Raw genomic sequence first — 9,295 nt, forward strand, 5'->3', positions numbered from 1 at the left:
AGAAACCACGCATAACTTCTCAACAACATGCTGACTTCTTTCAGCAACGTGGACATTAAGATGCTCTATTTTCACATATGGATCAGTTTCATGAGAACCGAGGCTCAGTGAGCGACTAGTAGGGGAAGAGATACAATCAGGACCTGATGATGGCGGTCAGGTTGCTGAGACGCAGTCATGATGGCTGACTACTGTTAGAATCTGAAAAGAAACCTCCCTGTCGCTGAGCATTCCATGAGTTCAAAGAAATATCTGGGCAGGAGCTGCTAAAAACAGCCTATCCTGCCTTGACAGAGTACAAAATAGATTTCGTGGCTTAGTGGGGGGATGCCCTTTTCTCTACCCTGCAACCTCTCTCCCACAGAAGAGACGTTGCGAGCATATCCTTGTTTTATCGTTATTTACATGGCAGGTGCTCGTCTGAACTCCAATCTCTGGTTCCCCCTCGCCAATCTTTCACGAAAAACACCCGTCTAGCTGAATCCACTGTGAAAAATTTCCCCCACTCTATATCTGTGCCTAAATCAAAACGCAGATTCCATGAACAAAGCTTCTTTCTTAGAAGTGCACGCCTGTGGAACTCTGTTCCGTCTGCCTGCTTCCCACCGGACTACAACTTGGATGTCTTCAAGTCCAATGTTAACAAATTCCTAATGAACCGCCCCCTTAAGTAAACACTTCATAAAATCTCCACACTAACGTACTCTATATCTGTGCCTAAATCAAAACGCAGATTCCATGAATAAAGCTTCTTTCTTAGAACTGCACGCCTGTGGAACTCTGTTCCGTCTGCCTGCTTCCCACCGGACTACAACTTGGATGTCTTCAAGTCCAATGTTAACAAATTCCTAATGAACCGCCCCCTTAAGTAAACACTTCATAAAATCTCCACACTAACGTACTGTACTTGCAATAACCCTTATCCCTGAGTGGCTTCCGGGCCTTGATAAGTGGTGATCACTGTGTAAAAAAAAAATGGAAGTTCAAGCCCTGAAGTTTGAACAATAGTGAAGCAACGTGGAGTTTACATGTACTTAACTTTATTTTTATCAGGCCATCAATATATGTTACTGTCAAAATATTCTTATTTAAAAAAACACATTTAGAATGATATAAGCGGACAAAAATCAGCTGACAATGCCACAAAATAGAAATCTATTAGGATGAAATTTTGCAAATCGTAAAACCTTCTCAGGTGCATGTCATCATAAAAAATCTTGACACTTCAAAAGCATGTGGACCTGATCTCGGCTGTGCTATTAAAAAGTGCTCCACCGAAATAGAGCCGGTTCTCTCCAAACTTTACAACAAATGTCTTAATGAATCTTGCTTTCCCGTCTGCTTGAAAACTGCTTCTGTGGTACCAGTTTTCAAGAATTCTGGTGAAAGAACTGACCCAGTAAATTACCGCCCCATTAGCCTCCTCCCACTTTTCGCCAAAATGTTTGAGTCTATTATTAACCAAGCTCTAGTCAATCACTTTGATGCTAAACTTCTGACCGACAAATAATATGGATTTAGGCAAGCCCGTTCCACGCAGACATCATCACTGTAATCTCTGAGCGTATATACCATTCACTGGACAAAGCAGGGGAAGGTAGAGCGGTAACTCTAGATATATCTAAGGCTTTTGACAGGGTATGGCATGAAGGTCTTCTCAGGAAAATCAGATCATACGGTATCACTGGAAGCATGTTTAACATAATTAAATCCTTCTTAGATAAGAGAAAAATCCAGGTTGTCATCGACGGTCGTACATCTAAACAATATGATATAAATGCGGAAGTGTCCCAAAGGTCTATTCTTGGACCTCTATTATTCCTAATATTCATAAAGGACCTCCCTGACAAAATTGTCTGTGAGATGGGTATATATGCTGATGACACCACGCTTTATAACAGACAGGGCAGGAAAACAAATTAACACATATCAAAAGAAATAGCAGGAACACTAGAAGATGATCTCCGATCTGTAGTGGAATGGGGACAAAAATGGATGGTCACATTCACTGCTGCTAAGATTAACTTGTTTCCTTCAATCACTACAAGAAACCTTCTCTACCACCAATAGCAATGGCCAAAGACTCTTTATCTGAAAGTACATCTTTTAAACTCTTCGGCCTAAAGTTCACAGGAAACATGAGTTGGAAAAATTAAATTGAGAGCATTGCCAGAAACGCTGCGAAAAAGGTAGGTTCTCTCTACCGTGCTAGAAAGCTACTAATGTCCGAAAGTATCCTGTGCCTCTATAAGGCCACCATTCGCCCATGTATGGAGCATTGTTGTCATATTGTGGCTGGTGCATCTGCTACTAGTCTCTCACTCCTAGACAAGGTTCAAAAGAGAGTCGCCAACCTGATAGGTCCTGAACTGTCATCTAAGCTTCAGCCTCTGTCCCATCGACGTAATGTAGCATCCGTCTGCCTGTTCTACAAGTATTCCAATGGATAATGCTCTGACGAACTACAAGCACTTGTACCCCTCGACGTAAATACCCCCGACAAACCCGACAAGCAGCCAAATCCCACCCCTTCACAGTTGAGATCCCTAGATGTAAGAGAGCCTTCTACTCCAGTAGTTTCTTTCCCAGAACCGCTGGACTTTGGAATTCATGCTTCCCCAACTGTACTGACATGCAGAAGTTCAAGTGTAATGTGAACCGACATCTTGCTGACCAACTCCCCACAGAGTACCCCTGTAGCTTATGTCCCTGATAGTATCCCCCGACAGCAAAGTTGCAATGTGCCTTGTTTGGGGTGAAATTGCAATAAAAAATAAAACTGAATTCTACATGAAAACAGTGGTATATCCGTATTCCTAGTATTTTTAAGATGATTATATAAAAAAAAATACGAAAAATTAATGCGGTAGAAAAGTATTTATCAAAAAAAATTAAAAAATGGAATTTGATGAAAACGATCGTAAGGCACATAAGTATTCAAAAGGGAGGCACTTTTCTGTTTCGATTTAAACAAGATGGCGGCAATTTTTCACCTGCTATCACGATTAAAGTTGTTGCTTTTAATAATTCAGTAATATTCAGATAATTTCGACTGCATAATTTGGAAGCTACAATTGTAATTTATTAGAATTGACAAAAAATTAGTAGAAACTATTTTTTTTATAAAAAAAACTCCATTTATCAACTACAGAATTTCGTTCTATAAGTGTAGAAGCGCCCGGTTTTGTCACAAGATCTATTATTTCTTAAATTAAACGTAGTCTTAAAAACCTCAGCTTTTGGGGAGAAACAGATGTTATTTCCTGGTTCAGCATGTCATTTTTTGACGTTCAACTTTATGTCAAAAAACGACATTATTTTTGCACCAACCTAATAGAATCATAGACGCAGTCATAAGAGATCTCCCTGTCGCTGAGTATTCCATGAGTTCAAAGAAATGGAAATTAGAGCCCTGAAGTTCGAACAGTAGTGTAACAACATGCAATTTACCTGTAAATACCTTTATTAATGTCCATCCACATCTGACATCAATTGAAATGAATGGCTCTCGTCTTCAGGAGGCCTCAAGTTTTGACAAACTTCTTGGCTTGACCATTACTCCTGATCTTAAATGGAACACGTACATCAAATCTGTTGCCAAGCCCGCTGGAAAAATGGTGGGATCTTTCTATCGATCCAGTAGATATCTCACTGCTGATGCTATTCTCTATCTATATAAGAGCCAGGCACGTCCAAGGATGGAATACTGTTGCCACATCTGGGCAGGAGCTGCTAGAAAGGACTTGGCCTACCTTGATAGAGTTCAAAATAGACTTCGTAGCCTCATAGGAGATGTCCTTTTCTCTTCCTCGCAACCTTTATCTCACAGAAGAGATGTTGCGAGTTTGTCTCTGATGTATCGTTATTTTCATGGACAGTGTTCGAATGAGCTTCAATCTATGGTCCCCCCTCGCCAAACTTTCACAAGAAACACTCGTCTAGCTGTAAACACTATCAATAATTCCCCCCACTCTTTATCTGTGCCTAAAACTAAACGTAGATTCCATGAACAAAGCTTTTTTCTTAGAACTGCACGCCTGTGGAATTGTTTTCCGTTTTCCTGCTTTCCGGCTGACTACAATATGGTTGTCTTCAAGTCTAACGTAAATAAGTTCTTGATGAGCCGTTCCATATAAGTTATCAACTTTACCAAATTTTCATTACTACTTACTTGGCCTTGATAATGTGGTGATGCCTAAGTAAAAAAAAAAATCAGTAATCGATATTTCTATCAGGTTATCAATGTATGTTGCTGGCAAAATATTTTTATTAAAAAAAAACATATTTAGCATGATATATACGGACCAAAATCAGCTGATAATGGCACAAAATAGTAATCGATTTTGTCAAAAGGTCTTTTATTTCTTCAATCAACGTAGCACAAAAACATCACCTGTTGGAGGAAAACGGATGACCTTTTCTTGGTTCAGCAGTACAAAAATACGCTACATCAGTTGTAGAAATCTAGACATATAAATAGTAAAAATTTTTTGCGCAGTATCATTCCTGTTTTTTTTTTTTTTTTTTTTTTTTTTGGGTGTTTCAGACTGTCTTTGGACTACTAGACTTTAGAATTCTCTCCCCGTTTCTTAGACCTTAAACTATATCCGATGATGAGGCCCCAGCTTGCGGGCTTTGGGGAGTGTGGAGCCACCCTTTAATTGCTATTGCTCCCAGGTCCACTCTACCCAGAGTGGTAGTACCTGTTAGGGTCCCAACTATGGGTTAAATAGAAATCGACTTGAAAAAAAACAAAACAAATATATTCTATTAAAGTATTTTTCTTCAAAATCACTGGATTCGGCATTAAATAACCTGAAAAGGGTTGATATGCCGTAAAACAAAACCAACCAACCAACCCGTTTCTTAATCACTTAACACACAGATGTTTAACTTAAAGCAAATAGAAATCGCGCTCTCAACTCCCCATATACTTCCTGTTAGACATGATCCCGTTTAGTATGTCGTACCAGTTAGACCGTGTATTATTAGTTGGCGTTGCCTGTGAACTATAAGAGTAATATTGCAGTATTACATTTAGTTAATTCAAAGTGCTTAATATCCTCGATAGATCAATCGCATATAAAGCAGGTGTTATTTAAATGCCGTGTTGTCTGAGAGAAAGAATAATTGTATTTTGTTATACTATTATATACCACAAAAATGCTCTATACTCTAAATATATACTAGTAAAAATATAGTTAATGTTAAATGAATGTCATAAACCAATATCATAAGTAAATGTAATAAATGTATATAATATGAATAAGTTATATACACTGATGAAAATAGTCCTAAATGTATTTACGTGGATAATTACAAAAGTAACGCCTCCTATTTTTTTACTCAAAAAATTGGATCTTTTAGAATTCCTGCATACGATTTTTCGTGCCCACCCGAGAAAGAGTTTTGCTCTTTGCCTGTACAATTTAAAATCCAAGGTTTAAGCAAATCAGTTACTCGCCGAAAAACTCTATGATTTTTACAGATTAGCTACAAATCAGAGACTCGTTTGAAATTAAAGTGACTTTCAATTCAAAATTCTTATATACCAACACCGGGAGGCTGAAACAATTGCACACAAAGTCGTGACCTATTAAAAGCAAAAGTTTTCGAAAATGAGTAAGTACTTGTGTGTCTATCCCTCTTAACGTGGTTTAAAGAAAATATTTATGATTTTGTATCGTACTATTGCGCTATCTAAATATAAAATTTATACTGGTTATTCATTTGTAATAACTGCCCCTAAGTAGTTAAATTACATATAAACATCTAATATTATATATATATATATATATATATATATATATATATATATATATATATATATATATATATAAGGGGGTGATAACCAACAATGTGTATTTTTTAACATCATTTTATTATTCCGTGTCTTGGTTTTTCATTGAGAATTATGTTTAGATCATTGTAATAATGTTTTTAAATCATTGAAATCGTTTTTAACGCGTTTCAGACGTTCTGTGAAGCATCCTCTTCAGAAATTATTTTCAAAGTGTGTTGGAGATGTAAAAATAGCATATATATATATATATATATATATATATATATATATATATATATATATATATATTATTCCATGTACCTACATACAATTTTATGTAATGATTTTCAGTATTTACTTCAACAGTGTTCAATATGTGAATAGAGTTGGATAGTAAATTATGAAAACTATGTGTACATATAACAAGGCCGATAGCCATTTGTTGCGTGCTCTCATGTAATGAATGAATGCGTGAATGTAGGATTGACATGAAATTCTTAAAGATAAACTAAAATGACCGAAAAATGGGCTGAAATGACTAAAATAAATAAAAAGTAAATGACATAGAATGACTTTAATGAACTTAAGGATGAATTGAATGACCTTAAGAATGACTTTAATTCTTAAAAAATAACTGGAATCCTTCAAAAACAACTTGAATGATCTGGAGAATGACTTGAATGGCTTTGAGACTGACTGGTTGTAAAATGGGTGATCATTTTACATTAAATTAATACAGAAAAGTGATCCCCCACTTTATATCACAATAAGTACAGCATGTAGTAAGAACAGATGGTGTTTATTTGCTCCCCCACCGAGCAAATTAGGCACAAGGCCGATTTTTAATGTGAGGAGTGAAGGGAGGGGGAAGGGAAAAAGGGGACCAGCTCCCGAGAGGTGGGAAATGGGAGCTGGTTAATGGTCAGGCATGTGAGGTTGCCCCCACATCTGGTCTTTGCTAGTCATAGCTAGTCATAGCTAGTCATAGCTTGCAGTATCTGCCGGAACAGATGGTATTTATTTGCTCCCCCACTGAGCAAATTAGGCACAAGGCCGTTTTTAATGTGAGGTAAAAACCAGCTCCCCTAAAAGTAGGCAAAAAGGGGGCACTCTGGTTACCAAAAATAATAATTGTCCCAGTATAGAGGGTTTCCCCTCCATTGACTGGTACAAATTATCTTAAGTGCAGTATCTGTCGGAACAGATGGTATTTATTTGCTCCCCCACTGAGCAAATTAGGCACAAGGCCGTTTTTAATGTGAGGTAAAAACCAGCTCCCCTAAAAGGGGTCACTCTGGTTGCCAAAAATAATAATTGTCCCAGTATAGAGGGTTTCCCCTCCATTGACTGGTACAAATTATCTTAAGTGCAGTATCTGTCGGAACAGATACTACACTTTGATCTTGGCCAAAAGGCCAAGAAAAGGGCATTTATTTGCTCGCCTACCGAACAACTTAGGCACAAGGCCGATTTTTAATGTGAGGAGTGAAGGGGAAATGTGGTCCAACTCCCCGGGGAGTAGGGGAGTTGGATTATGCCAATTGGTATGAAGGGTTGTCCCTACATTGACAAGGTCTTATATGTGCTGTTGCCCCCACATATGGTCTTTGCTTGCAGTACAAGGCCGATTTTTAATGTGAGTAGTGAAATGGAAATGGGGACCAACACTCCGGGGAGTATGGGAGCTGGATAGTGACAATTTGTATGAAGAGTTGCCACTACATTGACCAAAGTCTTATATGTGGGAGAAACTCCACGTATTATCTTTGCTTGCAGTATCTGCCGGAACAGATGGTATTTATTTGCTCCCCCACCGAGCAAATTAGGCACAAGGCCGATTTTTAATGTGAGGAGTGAAGGGAGGGGGAAGGGAAAAAGGGGACCAGCTCCCGAGAGGTGGGAAATGGGAGCTGGTTAAAGGTCAGGCATGTGGGGTTGCCCCCACATCTGGTCTTTGCTAGTCATAGCTAGTCCTAGCTAGTCATAGCTTGCAGTATCTGCCGGAACAGATGGTATTTATTTGCTCCCCCACCGAGCAAATTAGGCACAAGGCCGATTTTTAATGTGAGGAGTGAAGGGAGGGGGAAGGGAAAAAGGGGACCAGCTCCCGAGAGGTGGGAAATGGGAGCTGGTTAATGGTCAGGCATGTGGGGTTGCCCCCACATCTGGTCTTTGCTAGTCATAGCTAATCATAGCTAGTCATAGCTTGCAGTATCTGCCGGAACAGATGGTATTTATTTGCTCCCCCACTGAGCAAATTAGGCACAAGGCCGTTTTTAATGTGAGGTAAAAACCAGCTCCCCTAAAAGTAGGCAAAAAGGGGGCACTCTGGTTACCAAAAATAATAATTGTCCCAGTATAGAGGGTTTCCCCTCCATTGACTGGTACAAATTATCTTAAGTGCAGCATCTGCCGGAACAGATACTACACTTTAATCTTGGCCAAAAGGCCAAGAAAAGCTTAAAAAGCTAAGAACAGTATCTATTAACAACAGACATTTGATCTTAACCAAAAAGGCCAAGCACAAAAGTGTTATGGAAAGACCGACCGACCGACGAAGAGTCGCTTGCACGCGACTAAAAACGCTATTACTTTAGATAAAATAGTCATCCACGGACACATATTTTGTTATATCGATGGCTCATCAGAGCGACTGAATAGACCGATGTTCGATCCTACAACTACTGACGCGAGTGCGTTACCGATACGCTTCAAAACCTTGACTGAAACTAAATGCTATTTTATTGCCTTAAACTTATGTTGAGTTTTTTGTTGTTATTTTTTTCTTGCAATAATTTTATTTGGTATGAGTTTCTTCCCCTGTGCATCACTTTAAGGAAAACCTGCATTTTATATATATATATATATATATATATATATATATATATATATATATATATATGTGTGTGTGTGTGTGTGTGTGTGTGTGTGTTTATATTTATATATTTGTAGATATTTATATACAACTACATGTATTAGTATACGTTCTTTTATACGGCGAAGCGTATGTCTGTTGATAACTATTTCATATATATTGACAAACGGGAGGTGCTTAGACTTTCCTGGTGGTAAAATATGCTTAAATATATTTTAATTCATGCCGATATTTTATTGATTATTACAAAGCCAATTCTCTATTGAACTCTCTCTCTCTCTCTCTCTCTCTCTCTCTCTCTATATATATATATATATATATATATATATATATATATATATATATATATATATATTACTGATGTCAAAAGTTTTTAAAATATAACATGAATCTTATCTAATAGAATGAAAGTTTAAACATTTAGCAATCACCGTTTGGAGCTATGGAGAGATAACTAAGAAAGATTTAAAATTACATCACTTCATACTAATGAATGAATACGAAAAAATAATTGAAACCAAGTCTGCAAATAAAAAAAATCAACATTTTACTTTTCAACTTACCGATATATTTCTGTACGCGTTATTCATCCATCCAAACAAAGATCTTATTCACTATAAACCATCCCTCGTGTATGA

At 37.7% G+C, this 9,295-nt stretch overlaps 2 pseudogenes; both read right to left on the bottom strand.

Annotated features, from left to right (window-relative positions):
- Window positions 1–7,064: 7,064 nt before the first annotated feature.
- On the bottom strand, window positions 7,065–7,209 carry LOC145264001 (U2 spliceosomal RNA; annotated as a pseudogene).
- Window positions 7,210–8,096: 887 nt separating this feature from the next.
- Window positions 8,097–8,243, bottom strand: LOC145264045 (U2 spliceosomal RNA; annotated as a pseudogene).
- Between the last annotated feature and the right edge of the window lie 1,052 nt (window positions 8,244–9,295).

Source organism: Euprymna scolopes, chromosome 39 (assembly GCF_053919585.1).
Source record: "Euprymna scolopes isolate OS-2025 chromosome 39, ASM5391958v1, whole genome shotgun sequence".
Lineage (NCBI taxonomy): Eukaryota > Metazoa > Mollusca > Cephalopoda > Sepiida > Sepiolidae > Euprymna > Euprymna scolopes.